At 47.6% G+C, this 20143-nt stretch overlaps 1 pseudogene; it reads left to right on the top strand.

Moving 5' to 3' along the window:
* The first annotated feature begins 581 nt into the window (after nt 1-581).
* LOC147991464 (uncharacterized) lies at nt 582-1994 on the top strand (annotated as a pseudogene).
* Nucleotides 1995-20143: the final 18149 nt, after the last annotated feature.

Below are 20143 nucleotides of genomic sequence, written 5' to 3'. Positions count from 1 at the left end.
TGTTGTAACACCCCAACACCGGAGATTCAGATGCATTCCTTGGTTTTCCGAGTTTCATTGGGTAATTTGTTTTTTCTGTTGCATTCATCTTTGCATTTGTGCATTGCATCATGTCATCATGCCATCATGTCATTTTTTTAACTCAACTAAATAAATGGCATGGATCTTTGATCCATTTAAATCGAGGGAGTTCACATGGTGAAATTCTCTTTATAACATATAAAAGTCTCCTACTATTATTAGGGAGCTATATTTTAAATATTCCATTATTTTGGAATCACCATAACACACTTACAGTTAAGTTCCATGCCTTTTTCCTTCTCAATTCTTGGCCTCCAACTTTGCCGCAAATTCTTTCATCTTTCCCGAGCTCCACCAAAATTCCCAACATTTTTGGACACTGCAAAACCTTGAATTTACTCAAACCATTTGAATTAAATTCAAATGGATTTGAATCCAGATCTTTCAATCTTGCCACTTCTATTTTTCTGTGAACATGCATGTTTTTGTGAGTTCAAAAAAATTACCCGCATGCTCAAATTCGTTCCGAACCCCTCTTCCTTTTTTTCCTTTCTCTCTAATGTTTTCTGTTAAAGTAGTTTTAAGAGGGAGGGAGAGAGAGCCCAGCACCCGCAAGCCACTGGGCCAGGCCGGCCTACCAAACTCCTAAGGCCCAGCCCGCACTGGATCTAACCCTAGAAGCCACTAGGCCCGACCGAAACCACCCTCTCCTTCGATCTCTCCCTCTCCCCTCGTTCTCCTCCTGCGCCGCCAGAGACTCACACGCGCATCAAACCTGTCAGCCGCGCTCGATCCTCTTTTCCCTCTCTCCGATCCCCTCATCCCCCTCCTAACGCCGCCACCAGAGTACCTCATCGACCCCGCAGCCGCCTGCAGCTCCGTCCAGAGAGGAGCTCTCCGCTCCAGTTCCCCCCGCGAGCCACGCATCCTCCTCCAGCCAGTCGTCGTCCTGGACCCCGACGTGCCCCTTCTCCTCCCTGGATTTTCCTTGTCGGCGCGCACCTCACGCCGGCGAGCACGACGCCCTCCGCCACCCTTCCTCTGCTACTTCTGCTTCCTCGCCCTCGCTGCTCACCCACGGGCCACGCGGCCTGATGCCGGCCTCGCCGGAGCACGCTGCCAGCAGCAGGTCGCCGTCGAGTCATCTCGTCAGACGCCCGTGCCGGAGACCTACTCGTCGCCTCCCTGCGGCCTCCTCCTCGTCGCCTGCGTCGGTCCTCGCTGCTTCACCGGGGTATGGAGCCATGGACGCCACCTGCTCGTCTTGTCCTCCGCGTGCGTGCATGCCGTCGCCATCCGTTGACCTCCTCTGCTCCTTCGTGCGGAGCAGCACCACCACGGGCCCTCGGCCTGAGCTGCTACTCACCACCGACCAACGCCGACCCAGGACAGGACCTTGCCAGGTCCACCCCGCTCCGGCCACGACACCGGCAAGACCACTGCTGCATCAGTACACCGCGTTGTTGCTCGTTGCATGTCAAGACCGTCTCCGTGGGTTTACGCCAAGTACCACTACCGCTAAGTACCTCTTCGCAAGACCAAGTACCTCTCCGAACGAACGTGAACAACTGTCGTCGCAAGAACGGGACTGGAAAGTCCGAAGACCCCAAGTACCACGACACCGATGACATGAACATCTACGGAATGTGTATGACTTCACGGCGTTGCGCCAAGTACCCCGATGGCCGGAGCCCTCGGATCCGTCAAGCTCGTCTATGAACCGAGAACAACTATCGTCTCCGAAGAACCGTGTAACGAAACCGTCAAGTTCGACTATGACTCATGTACGACTACGCGGAATTCCTCGGACACCAAGTTCCATGATGCATCAAGTTCCTCGCAGTGACCCCGAACATTTATGGAAACTCGTGCTATGATAAACATGTACCTCTACCATCGCCCCTAGAGCATGCGAGAGCGACTACTTCCCTCGACGTCCCGAGAACGTCTACTTCCCCTACACCGCATCGAACTCGAACCCCTCCGATAACACACACTTCAAAGGTATAACCCCGAGACGACCGCCCGTGAACGAATGCATGTGTGATGTATGAGATGCTCGTGCTTGCTCTGTGCTCGAATTGTTGGTGCACGTTGCCCCTCTTTTGCCTTGTCACCATCGTCGACTCATTGGACACCCAGTATCCGGGAGTGCCCCACCATCTTTTGCATGTATCCGCGCACTTCTCCTTTGCATCGGTATCTCAATCGAGTTACCAAAACCGAAACGCTGTCATGGCACTGTTTTCGTTATCATTGCCGTGGCACCCCTTTTCTTTCCACCACGGTGACAAATGCTTCATAATGCTCTTGTCAACTTTTAATAAAAATTGCATAAACTTGCACATGTCATCCACATCATGATAACAACATTCAAAATGTTCAAAATTGGTGTTTGCATTAAATTGCTAATGCACATGAGGATTTACCGGAATTGTTGTTTGTTGTTTCCGGCCTCATTTAAACTTGCCTAGTTAAGTAGTTCTACTATGCTCCACCTCTTTCCATGTTTAACAACATTTAATATTGTTGGGTACCTAAACGAGAGAGAACTAAATAAGTCACGTGGGGTTTCGTCAATATGCAATGGAGTTGTATATTGAGCTCCACTTAATTTGTAGGATTGTTTGTGCATATTTCCATGCCACACCTCATTAAACCGTACATGCATCATACCTGGTTGTGCATCATGACATGTTTATGTGATGGTTGTTTACTATGTTGTTTCCTTCTTTCCGGTGTTGCTTCTTCGGGTTAGTTCCGATAACGTCGTGTTTGTGAGGATTCGTTCGGTTACGTCCGTTTGTCTTCTTCATGGACACGTTCTTCTTCCTTGCGGGATCTCAGGCAAGATGACCATACCTTCAAAATCACTTCTATCTTTGCTTGCTAGTTGCTTGCTCTATTGCTATGCCTATGCTGCGATACCTACCACTTGCTACATCATGCCTCCCATATTGCTAAGCCAAGCCTCTAACCAACCTTGTCCTAGAAAACCGTTGTTTGGCTATGTTACCGCTTTGCTCAGCCCATCTTATAGCGTTGTTAGTTGCAGGTGAGGATGAAGTTTGTTCCTTGTTGGAACACGGATATTGTTGGGATATCACTATATATACATTGCTTAATTCATGCATCTATATACTTGGTAAAGGGTGGAAGGCTCGGCCTTATGCCCGGTGTTTTGTTCCACTCTTGCCGTCCTAGTTTCCGTCATACCGGTGTTATGTTCCTTGATTTTGCGTTCCTTACGCGGTCGGGTTATAATGGGAACCCCTTGACAGTTCACTTTGAGTAAAACTCCTCCAGCAAGGCCCAACCTTGGTTTTACATTTGCACTAGCAACCTATCACCTTCCCTTGGGTTCTGCAGACTCAAGGGTCATCTTTATTTAACCCCCCCGGGCTAGTGCTTCTCTAAGTGTTGGTCCGAACTAGAGCCACTTGCAGCGCCACCTCGGGGAAACTTGAGGGCTGGTTTTAGTTGTACGGATTGCTCATCCGGTGTTTCCCTGAGAATGAGATATGTGCAGCTCCTATCGGGATGTCGGCGCATCGGGCGGTTTCGCTGGTCTTGTTTTACCATTGTCGAAATGACTTGTAACCGGGATTCCAAGTCTGATCGGGTCTTCCTGGGAGAAGGAATATCCTTCGTTGACCGTGAGAGCTTGTGATGGGCTAAGTTGGGACACCCCTGCAGGGTTTTGAACTTTCGAAAGCCGTGCCCGCGGTTATGGACAGATGGGAATTTGTTAATGTCCGGTTGTAGAGAACTTGACACTTAATTTAATTAAAATGCATCAACCGTGTGTGTACCCGTGATGGTCTCTTTCCGGCGGAGTCCGGGAAGTGAACACGGTTCTTGTGTTATGCTTGAACGTAAGTAGTTTCAGGATCACTTCTTGATCACTTCTAGTTCACGACCGTGCTTTGCTCCTCTTCTCGCTCTCATTTTCGTAAGTTAGCCACCATATATGCTAGTGCTTGCTGCAGCTCCACCTCACTACCTTTTCCTACCGATAAGCTTAAATAGTCTTGATCGCGAGGGTGTGAGATTGCCGAGTCCCCGTGACTCACAGTTTACTTCAAAAACCAGTTGCAGGTGCCGTTGGTACCAGTGCAGGTGACGCAACCGAGCTCAAGGAGGAGCTCGATGAAGATCGTGTTTGTTATGTTGTTCTGTTTCCAGTTGATCAGTAGTGGAGCCTAGTTGGGGCGATCGGGGATCTTTTGCATTAGGGGTTATCTTTCTTTATTTGGTTCCGTAGTCGGACCGTGATTGTATCTGTGTGATGTAATCCTATATTTATGTATTGTGTGAAGTGGCGATTGTAAGCCAACTCTGTACCTCTTTCTTATTCAGTACATGGGATGTGTAAAGATTACCCCTCTTGCGACATGCCTACAATGCGGTTATGCCTCTAAGTCGTGCTCCGACACGTGGGAGATATAGCCGCATCATGGGTGTTACAAGCTTGCACACTTTGTTAGCACTTTTTGGATCGACAAAACCTTCTGGTTGCATCATATACAACTCTTCTTTAAGATATCCATTAAGGAATGCAGTTTTGACATCCATTTGCCAAATTTCATAATCATAAAATGCGGCAATTGCGAACATAATTCGGACGGACTTAAGCATCGCTACGGGTGAGAAGGTCTCATCGTAGTCAAATCCTTGAACTTGTCGAATTTTTTTGCAACAAGTCGAGATTTGTAGACAGTAACATTACCGTAAGTGTCAGTCTTCTTCTTGAAGATCCATTTATTCTCTATGGCCTGCCGATCATCGGGAAAGTCAACCAAAGTCCACACTTTGTTCTCATACATGGATCCCACCTCAGATTTCATGGCCTCAAGCCATTTTGCGGAATCTGGGCTCATCATCGCTTCCTCATAGTTCGTAGGTTCTTCTTGGTCAAGTAACATGATCTCCCGAATAGGATTACTGTACCACTCTGGTGCGGATCTTACTCTGGTTGACCTATGAGGTTCGGTAGAAACTTGATCAGAAGTTTTATGATCATCATCATTAGCTTCCTCACTTACTGGTGTAGGAATCACTGGAACTGATTTCTATGATGAACTACTTTCCAATAAGGGAGTAGGTACAATTACCTCGTCAAGTTCTACTTTCCTCCCACTCACTTCTTTTGAGAGAAATTCCTTCTCTAGAAAGGATCCATTCTTAGCAATGAATATCTTGCCTTCGGTTCTGTGATAGAAGGTGTACCCAACAATCTCCTTTGGGTATCCTATGAAGACGCATTTCTCCAATTTGGGTTCGAGCTTATCAGGTTGAAGCTTTTTCACATAAACATCGCAGCCCCGAACTTTAAGAAACGACAACTTGGGTTTCTTGCCAAACCACATTTCATAAGGTGTCGTCTCAACGGATTTCGATGGTGCCCTATTTAACGTGAATGTAGCCGTCTCTAAAGCATAACCCCAAAAAGATAGTGGTAAATCAGTGAGAGACATCATAGATCGCACCATATCTAATAAAGTGCGGTTACGATGTTCGGACACACCATTAGGCTGTGGTGTTCCAAGTGGTTTGAGTTGCGAAATTATTCCGCATTGTTTCAAATGAAGACCAAACTCGTAACTCAAATATTTTCCCCCACGATCAAATCGTAGAAACTTAATTTTCTTGTTACGATGATTTTCCACTTCACTCTGAAATTCTTTGAACTTTGCAAATGTTTCAGACTTATGTTTCATCAAGTAGATATACCCATATATGCTCAAATCATCTTTGAAGGAAAGAAAATAATGATACTCGCTGCGAGCAACAACAGTCATCGGACCGCATACAACAATATGTATTATTTTCAGCAAGTCTGTTGCTCGCTCCGTTGTTTCGGAGAACGGAGTCTTAGTTATCTTGCTCATGAGGCATGGTTCGCAAGCATCAAGTGATTCATAATCAAGTGATTCCAAAAGCCCATCAGCATGGAGTTTCTTCATGCGCTTTACACCAATATGACCTAAACGGCAGTTCCACAAATAAGTTGCACTATCATTATTAAACTTATATCTTTTGGCTTCAATACTATGAATATGTGTATCACTACTATCAAGATTTAGTAAAAATAGACCACTCATCAAGGGTGCATAACCATAAAAGATATTACTCATATAAATAGAACAACCATTATTCTCTGATTTAAATAAATAACCGTCTCGCATCAAACAAGATCCAGATATAATGTTCATGCTTAACACTGGCACCAAATAACAATTATTCAGGTCTAAAACTAATCCCGAAGGTAGCTGTAGAGGTAGTGTGCCGACGGCAATCATATCGACTTTGGAACCATTTCCCACGCGCATCGTCACCTCGTCCTTAGCCAATTGTAACACCCCGGCAATCATGCTACAGTAATTGAACCTAATGATGCCATGTCACCATGATTGCCAAGCTTAATTGCCCCTGGATAAAAAAATCAAACTTAAATTCATAACCAAATTGCAAGTCAAATCATTAATTCTTTAATAAGTAAAATAAAAATGTTCATATTATTCTATAAATTCCCCTGATCAATTGTCATGTTGAAACCAACTACATTTGGCTCACAAATAAATTCCTAGTAAATTAACAAACTGGCCAACAGTAAATTAAATAGCCTTTTCAAAATAAACAAACATTTAAACCTTCCCAATTAAAATGGAACCTTGTTTGTAACACCCAAAATGTTGTATTTGAATTATAGGTGTAGTATCTTGTAGAACTAATATCATTTAGTGCCTAAAAAATGGCAAACTGAGACAAAAGATTTGACAAAAAAAGAAAATGAGAAAGCGTTGCTGTGCACTTTGGCCCATATGAATAGTGCAGCCCAAGCCCACCACCGGCCTCTCCACCACCTCTGTACTGAACAGAGGGGAGGCAGCATGGCCGTGGCGGCCATCCGCCGGTCATGACCCCTTGCGTGGCAGCCATCGGATCCTTCCCGGCGTCCTACTTGACCCCGAGAACTCCCCTTGGACAAACCCTAGGCCGCACTCGCTCTCCTCTCGCTCGATCTCCTCCTCTGTTCGACGACGAGCGCTTCCATCGCCATCACAGTGTCGATCCCGCGGCCACGAGCCAGCCCGCATCGTCCCGCCAAGTCCACGAGCTCCGCCTTGCTCCTCTACTTCGACTACACCGAATGGCTCGAGCTGGGCGCCTCTACATCACCGGGATCGAGCGCCCCTTCCTCTTCGGTTGCCGGCGCGCCACCGCCCAACTACTCTGCTCCGACCACCCTGACCTTCCCCGAGCACGCCTACGGCTCCGCTGTGAGCTCCTCTCCTTCTCCCCTTACTCCTCTCCTCATCTCCGCGCTCGTATCCGCCGACCACGTCATGGTCATACTCGTCGCCGTAGATGAGCTCGCCGCCATGACCACCATAGCCCGAGCTCGCGTCCGAGCTCGTAGTCGAGCTCCTAGAGCTCGTAGGAGCCCAACGCCGCTTCCCGCGTCGCTTGACGTGCCCCCACATCGCCGTAACCACCAACGACCGAACTTCGGCGTCTGCTCTGCCGCTCACCGCCATGACGAGAGCTCCGCTCCCTGTGCGTGTGCGTGCTCACCGCGCCTTGTCTCGGCCCAGGCCGCCCACGCACGCGCGTGCTGCCGCTAGCCGTTGTGGCTGGCTGCTGGCCATGGCTGAGCGGCCGTGCATGTGTGTGCGTGGTGTGTGCGTGCAGTGTGTGTGTGTGCTGAGTGTGTGGCCGCACCCACCTCTGGCCTCGCCATGCCGCCACTGCGCTGCCCTTGCTTCCCCATTGTCGTTGCTGCTCGCTGCCTACTGTCGGTGCTCTGCTTGTACAGCTGCAGCTACGGTAACTGAAAGTTACTGTAGCGCTAGCTAGCTTTTCTAATTCTACGATGACTAACCCTCTAGACAGCCCCTAAACTCCGGCAAAACAATTGTTACCAGGACTAAAAAAATATGGGAAGGTAGTACACTTGACAAGGTTCAAAACGTTCCATTTGATCAAATTCAAAAGGTGTAAGGATTAAATGCAATAAAAATGACAAAAGTCTATGTTATGTTAGCAGAAAAGTCGGAAAACATAATTATTGTGGTAGCTACTTTAGGGAAGAAAATAAACAAGTTGCAGGGATCTAGCAGAGATGCAATTGATACCATCTTGTAGATCACATGAAAGTGATCAATATTGGTAAAAGGCTTTAAGCCATAGGATGAGCAGAACAATAGTTATAGCCTTTTGAAAACAGCCAAGTGATGTTTAAAACTGAGGATTTCTCCGACTTAGCCAATTTTCAGGAAGTTCCAATTAACTGATTAAAACTTTGAAAAATCATAGAAATTAAACGGTAACTCGGATGAAAATGTTTTCTACATGAAAGTTTCTCAAAAAAAACAAGACGAATCCGAATACGCGGTCTGTTCACCTGTCACATGCCCCTAGCATGCTGAACATGCAACTGTCCCCTCTCTTTTCATCCGTACGGAAAATGTCAAACGTCCGATAAACCCCTCCGGATGTTTTACCTCTCCGTCTGCAACGTCTAGCACTGCGTTAGTTCACCCCTAACACTGCGTATTACCATGTTATGCTTGATGATGCTTTGTTTGTTTTCCTATTTATTGTTTCTTCCCCCACTTCTCTCCGGTAGACCCTGAGACCGATGCCGACCCTATGATCTACTACGTCACCGAGGACCCTTCTTCCTTCTCAATAGAGCTTCCAGGCAAGCCCCCCCTTTGATCATCCCGATATCGCCCATTCCATTCTCTCATGCTTGCATTAGATTTTGCTACTATTATTGTTTGCTCCTATTCTCTCATGCCTGCTTTTGTAACCTGCTTATTGTTACCTTACCTGCTTATCCTAAACTTCTTAGTATAGGTTGGTTAGTCATCCATCAGTGAACCCCACCTTGTCCCAGTTGCCCCGCTTTATGTTCGATGACTCGATCAACGTGATCGATGTCCAGGCCCTGACACCGCACAACACCCCCTAGTTGTACGACTCTGTAGAGTTACTATCGAGTGCCGAGGGTGACACCACATACATCACTCCTGATGAGGTCTTTGTAGTGTAGCTATTCGGCCGTGGTCATCGAGGGTGATTTCCTCCTTAACCACTTCCAATAAGACTCTGTCGTGCAACCCTTCAAGAGTGAACCTCGAGGGTTGTTCCTCTTGCGTTCACCTAGATGATTACATCGAGTGGAATCCATCGACGGTGGTTCCTCAGGGTTCCCCTTGGTGTTAGACACACAGTTACTATGGTTACTATGACTTTACACTAAACCATGTTACTAAAGATGGGTCGGCCCTGAGGGGTACTCGCGTGAGCTTATTTGCGAGTGATTTGGAGTCGGGTTGACCTGGAAGGTGCCCGCGAGATTCTTACGAGGCATGGCCGGGCATTCTTAGCCCTTGCCGCACGTTCTCAAGACAGGGCGATGGGATCACATCTTTCCTGAGTCTCTGCTCGTGACCGCACTACCAACACAGTAATAGTTTGGATATTTGATCCGAGGGGCCTCTGGCCTGATAGCACTAACTGTCAGGTGCGCATAGTATGGGCGTTCTACGTCGTAGACATCAGCCAAAGCTTAATAGATGTCAGCGACTGAGCGGCGCGCGCCGGGTTGGACTGCATAAGCACCTGCCTTTTTAAGGAGGTAGCTAGGTCTGCTTACCGGCCACTTTCGCAACATGCAGGAGTTCCTGGGGCGATGGCCCATGAACCCTGGGGGCATAGGTTTAGTCCGGCGTGCCGACCTCTTTGTTAAGCCTAGGTCGGGTTGCGGCGTATTGTTTGGCCGAGGCTGGGCATGACCCAGGAAAGTGTGTCCGACCGGAGTTAATCGAGCGTGGTGGGTAAGTTGGTGCTGTTGGGGAACGTAGTAATTTAAAAAAAATTCTACGCACACTCAGGATCATGGTGATGCATAGGAACAAGAGGGAAGAGTGTCTCCACATACCCTCATAGACCGAAAGCGGAAGCGTTAGCACAACGCGGTTGATGTAGTCGTACGTCTTCACGATCCGATCGATCCAAGTACCGAACATATGGCACCTCCGAGTTCAGCACACGTTCAGCTCGATGACGTCCCGCGAACTCTGATCCAGCAGAGCTTCACGGGAGAGTTCCATCGGCACGACGGCGTGATGACGGTGATGATGTTGCTACCGACGTAGGGCTTCGCCTAAGCACCGCTACGATATAACCGAGGTGGAATATGGTGGAGGGGGGCACCACACACGGCTAGAATAGATCAACAGATCAAGTTGTGTCTTCTAGGGTGCCCCCTGCCCCCATATATAAAGGAGCAAGGGGGGAGGCGGCCGGCCAGGAGGAGGGCGCGCCAGGGGGAGAGTCCTACTCCCACCGGGAGTAGGACTCCTCCTTTTCCTTGTTGGAGTAGGAGAGGGAAGGAAGGGAGAGAGGAGGAGAAGGAAAAAGGGGGGAGCCGCCCCCTCCTTGTCCAATTCGGACTAGAGAGGGAGGGGCGTGCGGCTGCCCTGGCCGCCCCTCCTCTTCTCCCACTCAGGCCCATGAGGCCCAATTAACTCCCCGGGGGGTTCCGATAACCCCTCGGTACTCCGGTTTTTATCCGAAACCACTCGAGACACTTCCGGTGTCCGAATATAGTCGTCCAATATATCGATCTTTATGTCTCGACCATTTCGAGACTCCTCGTCATGTCCGTGATCATATCCAGAACTCCGAACTACCTTCAGTACATCAAAACACAAAAACTCATAATACCGATCATCACCAAACTTTAGGCATGCGGACCCTACGGGTTCGAGAACTATGTAGACATGACCGAGACACGTCTCTGATCAATAACCAATAGTGGAACATGGATTCTCATATTGGCTCCTACATATTCAACAAAGATCTTTATCGGTCAAACCGCATAGCAACATACGTTGTTCCCTTTGTCATCGGTATGTTACTTGTCCGAGATTCGATCGTCGGTATCTCAATACCTAGTTCAATCTAGTTACCGGCAAGTCTCTTTACTCGTTCCATAATGCATCATACTGCAAATAAGTCATTACTCACATTGCTTGCAAGGCTTATAGTGATGTGCATTACCGACAGGGCCCAGAGACACCTCTCCAACAATCGGAGTGACAAATCCTAATCTTGAAATACGCCAACTCAACAAGTACCTTCGGAGACACCTGTAGAGCACCTTTATAATCACCCGGTTATGTTGTGATATTTGGTAGCACACAAAGTGTTCCTCCGGTAAACGGGAGTTGCATAATCTCATAGTCATAGGAACATGTATAAGTCATGAAGAAAGCAATAGCAACATACTAAACGATCAAGTGCTAAGCTAACGGAATGGGTCAAGTCAATCACATCATTCTCCTAATGATGTGATCCCGTTAATCAAATGACAACTCATGTCTATGGCTAGGAAACATAACAATCTTTGACCAACGAGCTAGTAAAGTAGAGGCATACTAGTGACACTCTGTTTGTATATGTATTCACACATGTATTATGTTTCCGGTTAATACAATTCTAGCATGAATAATAAACATTTATCATGATATAAGGAAATAAATAATAACTTTATTATTGCCTCCAGGGCATAATTCCTCCAGTTTCCCACTTGCACTAGAGTCAATAATCTAGATTACATAGTAATGATTCTAACACCCGTGGAGCCTTGGTGCTGATCATGTTTTGCTCGTGGAAGAGGCTTAGTCAATGGGTCTGCAACATTCAGATCTGTATGTTTCTTGCAAATCTCTATGTCTCCCACCTGGACTTGATCCCGGATGGAGTTGAAGCGTCTCTTGATGTGCTTGGTTCTCTTGTGAAATCTGGATTCCTTTGCTAAGGCAATTGCACTAGTATTGTCACAAAAGATTTTCATTGGACCCGATGCACTAGGTATGGCACCTAGATCGGATATGAACTCGTTCATTTGCTGCTTCCGAAACATCAATGTACTCCGCTTCGCATGTAGATCCCGGCACGACGCTCTGTTTAGAACTGCTCCAACTGACAGCTCCACCGTTTAATATAAACACGTATCTGGTTTGAGATTTAGAATCATCCGGATCAGTGTCAAAGCTTGCATCAACGTAACCATTTACGATGAGCTCTTTGTCACCTCCATAAACGAGAAACATATCCTTACTCCTTTTCAGGTACTTCAGGATGTTCTTGACCGTTGTCCAGTGATCCGCTCCTGGATTACTTTGGTACCTCCCTGCTAAACTAATAGCAAGGCACACATCAGGTCTGGTACACAACATTGCATACATGATAGAGCCTATGGCTGAAGCATAGGGAACATCTTTCATTTTCTCTCTATCTTCTATAGTGGTCGGGCATTGAGTCTTACTCAAATTCACACCTTGTAATACATGCAAGAATCCTTTCTTTGCTTGATCCATTTTGAACTTCTTCAAAACTTTGTCAAGGCATGTGCTTTGTGAAAGTCAAATTAAGCGTCTTGATCTATCTCTATAGATCTTGATGCCTAATATGTAAGCAGCTTCACCGGGGTCCTTCATTGAAAAACTCTTATTCAAGTATCCTTTTATGCTATCCAGAAATTCTATATCATTTCCAATCAACAATATGTCATCCACATATAATATTAGAAATGCTACAGAGCTCCCACTCACTTTCTTGTAAATATAGGCTTCTCCAAAAGTCTGTATAAAACCATATGCTTTGATCACACTATCAAAGCGTTTATTCCAACTCCGAGAAGCTTGCACCAGTCCATAAATGGATCGCTGGAGCTTGCACACTTTGTTAGTACCTTTTGGATCGATAAAACCTTTAGGTTGCACCATATACAACTCTTCTTCCAGAAATCCATTCAGGAATGCAGTCTTTACATCCATTTGCCAAATTTCATAATCATAAAATGCGGCAATAGCTAACATGATTCAGACGGACATAAGCATCGCTACGGGTGAGAAGGTCTCATCATAGTCAACTCCTTGAACTTGTCGAAAACCTTTCGCAACAAGTCGAGCTTTGTAGACAGTAACATTACCATCAGCGTCTGTCTTCTTCTTGAAGATCCATTTATTCTTGGTGGCTTGCCGATCATCGGGAAAGTCAACCAAAGTCCACACTTTGTTCTCATACATGGATCCCATCTCAAATTTCATGGCCTCAAGCCATTTTGCGGAATCTGGGCTCATCATCGCTTCGTCATAGTTCGTAGGTTCGTCATGATCTAGCAACATGACCTCCAGAACAGGATTACCGTACCACTCTGGTGTGGATCTTAATCTGGTTGACCTACGAGGTTCGGTAGTAACTTGATCTGAAGTTTCATGATCATCATCATTAGCTTCCTCACTAATTGGTGTAGGTGTCACAGGAACCGGTTTATGTGACAAACTACTTTCCAATAGGGGAGTAGGTACAGTTACCTCATCAAGTTCTACTTTCCTCCCACTCACTTCTTTCGAGTGAAACTCCTTCTCTAGAAAGGATCCATTCTTAGCAACGAATGTCTTGCCTTCGGATTTGTGATAGAAGGTGTACTGTCGGTGTCAAAACCGGCGGATCTCGGGTAGGGGTTCCCGAACTATGCGTCTAAGGCAGATGGTAACAGGAGGCAGGGGACACGATGTTTTACCCAGGTTCGGGCCCTCTTGATCGATGGAGGTAAAACCCTACGTCCTGCTTGATTTATTCTTGATGATATGGGTATTACAAGAGTTGATCTACCACGAGATCGGAGAGGCTAAACCCTAGAAGCTAGCCTATGGTATGATTGTATGTTGTCCTACGGACTAAAACCCTCCGATTTATATAGACACCAGAGGGGGCTAGGGTTACACAAGGTCGGTTACAAAGGAGGAGATATACACATCCGTATTGGCTAGCTTGCCTTCCACACCAAGTAGAGTCCCATCCGGACACGAGACGAAGTCTTTAATCTTGTATCTTCATAGTCCAACAGTCCGGCCAAAGGATATAATCCGACTGTCCCAATACCCCCTAATCCAGGACTCCCTCAGTAGCCCCCGAACCAGGCTTCAATGACGATGAGTCCGGCGCGCAGTATTGTCTTCTGCATTGCAAGGCGGGTTCTTCTCCATCTTTCGAATGTTTGTAAAGCAGTGACCGATCCCATAAATGTTTGGACCTCTTGGCTTCTGTGCCCAATAAGGGCTTTATCGCACGCGTTGAATGAATATGAGGCGCCAGGGCGTTTTTACATTCGCCATCCTAGCCAGATAAATAAATTGCCTATTAAAGGGATGGGGATCCTTAGATCCGATCCATACCATCCTCCCCCAGCGAGAGTCCATCAGAGCGCGTTTCGGAAAGATCAGTTGTCACACCCTATCTGGTTCATGCATTAGAGTGTTGCATCATGTCTACTTTTACAGAAACTTGAAATGGGGATGACATAACCCCCAGCACCCCCTGGAAACAACTAGGGTTTACTAAAATTATTTTCAATGAACCCAAAATGCCCTTCACAAAATGTTCATCATTTCTGGATTGGGTTAAAACCCCTGGCAAAAATGGTGCACTCTTTTCTAGGACATTCTGGATTTTTTGAATTAAATCATAAGTATTTGAATTTGGGCATTTAAATGCTATAAAATATTTTAAATGCCCAAATAATTCTGGATTTAAGTGAGGGCTGTTAGGAATAATCCTAACAGAGCCCACAATTATTTTCAGGATTTTAGTAAGTGCCTAAGTATTTTTAATAAAGCCCTAAAGTTACAGAAAAATAGAAAAGAAAAAAAAACAGGAAAAGAGAGAAAGAGAAAGGCTTACCTGGCGCCACCCAGCAGGCCCACCTGCCGGCCCAGCCCAGCCACCGCTCCAGCGAGCTGCTTGGCTTGGCCAGGCAGGCAAGCAGCTGCTCGACGGCGAGCACAGCATGCATGCCACGCAGCTGCCCGCCGCCTCGCCGCTCCCCTCATCGAGCTGTCGACGTGGGACGAACCCTCTCTCTCTCCCCGACCTCGCAGACACTCGCCCTCCCCTCTGGCTCCTCTCTCTCGCCCTACCCGACGTCGCCCGAGACGTCACCGTCGCTGCCGCTCGCCGCAGCCACGTCCAACACCGTCCCCGCGCCCTCTCACCGTGTACGGACGGTTCGCCGTCTTCGACTACGTCGACTAGCCAAGCCGCACGACGCCGGAGCCCCTGCATCGTCCCCGCCGCCGTCGTCTTCAACCTCGGGCCGCCCCAGATCACCGTCGCCGTTCCAACCGCACCGAGGCTTCCCCGAGCACGCTGACCGTCCCTGCGGCTTCCCTGTGAGCTGCTGAACCTCCCCGTGCTTTCTGTTTCACCCCTAGAATACCGTAGACGCCGCGTCTCTTGTGCCCGAACGCGCCGCCGCCTGACCACGTCACCGGCGCTGCTCCGATGACCATTTGGTCATGGGCTTGTGCCCGTCACACTCCCCGCGCCACGTAGAGACTCTAGGTGCTAGCGCCACGCCACCTAGGCCACTGCAGCCACGCGCACGAGCTGACCCGAGCTTCGGCCTCCGCCAAGCTCGTCGCCGGCGATGCTCCGGCCATTCCCCGGACAAGCCATCACCACGGCTGGATGCGGGCGAGCACCAGCTGCCCGTAGCTCCTCTCCGCGTAGCAAATGGAGCCATGTGGGCAAATCCCGCAGCACGCCGCCGCGTCTGGCCTCGCCAACGGCTAAACGCCGGCAGGCTTTGACCCGCTGACCGGTGAGTTGACCACGTCTGACCCGTGTGGGCCTAAGTTGACTTTCCCCCTGAGGCTATGACAGGTGGGGCCGACCTGTTAATTAGTTTAGGATTAGTGCTAACTAATTTTGGTTAGTTTAGGTCACTAACATGTGGGCCCAGGCCCCACTGACAGTTAGTTAGTATTAACTTAATTCTGTTAGTTAGCTGAGACACTGACAGACAGGGCCCACCAGTCAGGTTTGATTGGCCCTGGCACCTTTGACTCGTTGACGTCACAGTGACGCAGTGCTGACGCAATTATTCATTTTCTGGATTTATTTTTATATAGGAAATTCTAGAAAATAGCCAGAACTTCTAAACACCATAGAAAATCAACCATAGCTCCAAATCAAACAAATGATATATGAAAAATGATCAGAAAAATTCAATCTATCCATCTGTAATGGTTTCATGCATGACAAACCACTTTAACATTTCTGTTTAGGTGAAACAAGCTAATACACTTATTATGCATAAGAACTTTAACCTTCATTTGAATCTTTGATTCAAATGGACCCATTTCAACTTGTTTCACATTATATTAGGCAGGACACATCATTTTGCCATGTCATAGCATGCATCATATTGTTGCATATTGTCATGTGTTGATTATGTTCTGTGTGTCCTTCGTGGTAGGTTCTGCCTCCGAGGATATCTCCGAGTATCCAACTAAAGGGCAGTACCCTACTACCACTCCATCAGGCAAGCAGCCCCATTGATCATATCAATACAATCCCATGTTCTCGCCTCTGCTCTCATTTACTGTATTAAGACAACAACGTTTCAAACTGCTGTGTGCTGCGGTAGTTGAACCCTTATCCTCTGCATGACCTGTCATTGCCACAGTAACTAGATGAAACCCACTAGCAGTTGTAGGAGTTGATTGAGCCATGTTTGTGTTTCCTACTTTGCTACGCCTGCTATGCTTAGAGTTGTGTCAGGTCTGGTTCATCTGGGTGATGGGCTAGAGTGAAATGATTCTGACGGTAATGTGAGTGGTGCGTTGAACATGATTTGGTAAAGGTATCGATGAGAGGCCATGTAGGAGTACATGGTGGGTTGTATCATTGAGGCCGTCCATAAGAATTGAGATCTGTATGCGTGATTTAAGATTCAACTACTACCACACATTGGGCCCTGAAATATGACCCCGCTCGACTTACTGACCCCTCTCGTCCTTTGTCCAGGAGTTGCAACTAGTTTCTGGTGTTTGTAGGTTATGTTTTGGTGGCCGTGTGTAGCGCTGACCCTAGGGGTGGGCTATGATGCGGTAGATACACCGTGGCACGGTGTACTGAGTCGCCCGTTTGGTGTCTCGAGAACCGTGCACATATTGTTTGGGGCCGTTGAGGACACCCTGACCGGATCTCCTTGAGGATGGAACCTGATTAGGCGATAAACCTGGACTAGAGACTTGTGCGGTTAGTCAGGTCGTGGTCTAAACCCACGTCGGCTTTCGCTTGAAGTCTACCGAGCACATGTCGTGTGCAGACGCTAAGTGGTGGAAACATGTGTGACGAAGTACACCCCTGCAGGATATAAAACTATTCGAATAGCCACGTCTGCGGTAAAGGACTACTTGGTTGCCTATACAGTTCATAGACAAGTTAATGGTTACCACTGAAAGACTCAAGATAAGTGTGAGTACCAAGGATGGCTCTCTCATAGGATGACGAGGGAGGATCCCCGGTGGAGTATTGTGTTGGTGATTAGTGGACTCGTGTGCGAAAACTATTTTACTAGTGGTGTCCCGTAGGATAGCTTAGCCAAGAGTCAAAGCTGGCTTGCTGCAATAACCCCACCACCTTCTTGAGAACGAGCATGTATAGTAGGTGATGATGTAAGACTTGCTGAGTACCTTTGTACTCATGTTTGCTTAATTACTGTTTTCAGACGACAACACCGCCCCCTCCGATGGGTTTTATGTAGATCTCGACGTCGATGAGTGACTTGCCACCCAGGTGGTGACCCTGGCCATGGAGGGCCCTATGTAGATAGATAGGCTTCGAGAAGCCTTCTTGCTTTCTAGTGTCTGTACTCAGACTATTTGCTTCCGCATGTGCTTGTATGCTTGTATGACTTGAGTGTCGGGTCATGTGACCCCTATCTGTATGAACATGTTATGTATGGCTCTCTGGAGCCTTTAAATAAAGTACTTGAGTTGTAGAGTTTTGTTGTGATGCCATGTTGTATTTGCACATATCGAGCATATTGTGTGTATGATTGAAATGCTTGGTATGTGTGGGATCCGACAATCTAGTTGTTTATCCTTGGCAGCCTCTCTTATGGGGAAATGTAGTCTAGTGCTCCTTGAGCCATAGTAGTCCCCTACAGCCTGGTTCACCGGAGTCCTGCTAGCCCAGCACTACTTCTCAGGACACTTGACTGGCCAGCATGTGTTTTACTTCGTTCCTATGTCTGTCCCTTCGGGGAAATGTCACGCGGTGACTTCCGGAGTCCTGTCTAGCCTGCCACAGCCCGGGTTCCCCGGAGTCCTGTTAGCCCAGTGCTATAGCCCGGATTCACACGCTGATGACCGACATGCTCAATGTGATTCATGTATGCCTGTCTCCATAGGTCGGTGCCTCTTTGGGTTCACAACTAGCCATGTCGGCCCAGGTTCTCTGTCATATGGATGCTAGCGACACTATCATATACGTGAGCCAAAAGGCGCAAACGGTCTCGGGCCACGGTAAGGCGACAGCCGTGGGGATACCGTGCGTGAGGCCGCAATGTGATATGAGGTGTTACTGGCTAGATCGATGTGACTTGGAATCGGGGTCCTAACAGTGTTGGCATCAAAGCCGGACTGCCTGTAGGTTTGTAGAGCCAAACTGGTCGATGTCGAGGGTAGAAATGCTTTAGTTATATGTAGGGGAATTGACTGTGGGAGGGAACGTAAGGCTCTTTTACCCCTTTACCTTATGCCCTCTGATCTGAGTCTTTCTCTTCTCATTCAACGTGGGTTAAGGACTAGGCTCCCTTCTTTTATCAGGTTCACGTGTTACTAATCCGTAGTAGCTTATAGGATTGTTGTTACAAGCCTCAGTACAGTTTCTACTTCTTTTAGTATGTTGCCAGTTGAATCAGAACCTTGATATGATGTTGTTGAGTGGTATTGCAAACTGTTGTGGATGTCTCAAGTCTTTTTTTGAGCATTTACATCCATTGTGCTGTCCAATTTCCCCTAGAAAATTCTAATGCCTTTGCATTATTCTATGCTTTCATATGGCCACCCGTTCACAGAACCAAGTGGTTCGTCTGACCCGGTGCCTTGATGTGCCCGGCCACACGGCCATGTTGGTTCGAGTGATGGTTGAGTCAGGCTATCGGTGGTATCCGGAATATACCGTCGAGGAGCAGTTCAGAGACTTCAACCAGAGCCAGTACCTCTGTACCGTCAGGATATATCCCTCTTATCCTGGAGCCACTGAGCCCCTTCACTGTTCCTATGGACTTGGGGTCACTATTGAGATGTCTGTGTAGGATGCAGCCTATTCAATGATGACTATCATTCGAGCCAGGACTGCCTTGCTACAGAACACCGACTTCCGTTACATGCCAGCTCACTTCCTGGAGCACCGGGGTACTATCAGGCCTTGTACTATGACTCTACACATGAGGAGTCACTACTCCGCACCACTGCCGAGATGCTCGAGGATAAGGACCGCGAAAATCAGGCCTTGCCTATGGAGCTTTTCAACTCTCGTGCTGATCACTGGGCCACTTTGACTCAGTTTGCACCTGCGGTACAGGCAGGATACATGGATCTGAGGGATCTGTACCCTGTACGGTCTGGATTGCCAGATTGTATGGAGTGGCGCGATGTAGGAGGCATCACCCCTCCTCGTGGTCCCCGTCTGCCACCACCTGTGGGACCAAGGCCACATCCGAGTCCCTATGGTCTGCAGGCTCCGCAGGACCTTCTGTTCCCAGATGATCATGTTCCACTTCCAGGCATTGGTGGCGACTTCTATGAGGATTACTACAGAGCCGTCTGAGCTAGTAGTAGTTTCTCTAGTATTGTAGTAATTGTATTCTCCACAGTCCTGCGTGACCGTGGGATACAACTTGGTGTGTATCACACTCCGGAGGTGTAGAAAAATAATGTATAGGAGCTTGGAATGCCTTCGATGAGATGTAATGTCTTTCACCGTAGTTGTACTCTAGCCTGGGCTTGTACTAAACTATGTACGATGTGTATGACCAATGGTATATATATATATATGGCAGTTTCTATATTACCATGTCGTGCAATGAACATCTTAGCATTCCATGTCATCCATTAGATTCTGCACTTCCTTGCTAAGTTCGTGCCATCCTTATCTAAACCATTGTTTCATTTTCTCCTAGGATGGTCAACACCCACAGCAACCCTGCTGCCCCGGAGCAGGGGGAAGCCAGTGCAGTTAGGGG

The sequence above is a fragment of the Triticum urartu genome, chromosome 1A (genome assembly GCF_056163025.1).
Source record: "Triticum urartu cultivar PI428250 chromosome 1A, HENAU_Tu73, whole genome shotgun sequence".
In the NCBI taxonomy this organism is placed as follows: domain Eukaryota; kingdom Viridiplantae; phylum Streptophyta; class Magnoliopsida; order Poales; family Poaceae; genus Triticum; species Triticum urartu.
Note: the sequence above shows the minus strand (reverse complement) of the source record. Positions and strands in the feature narration are given on the sequence as shown.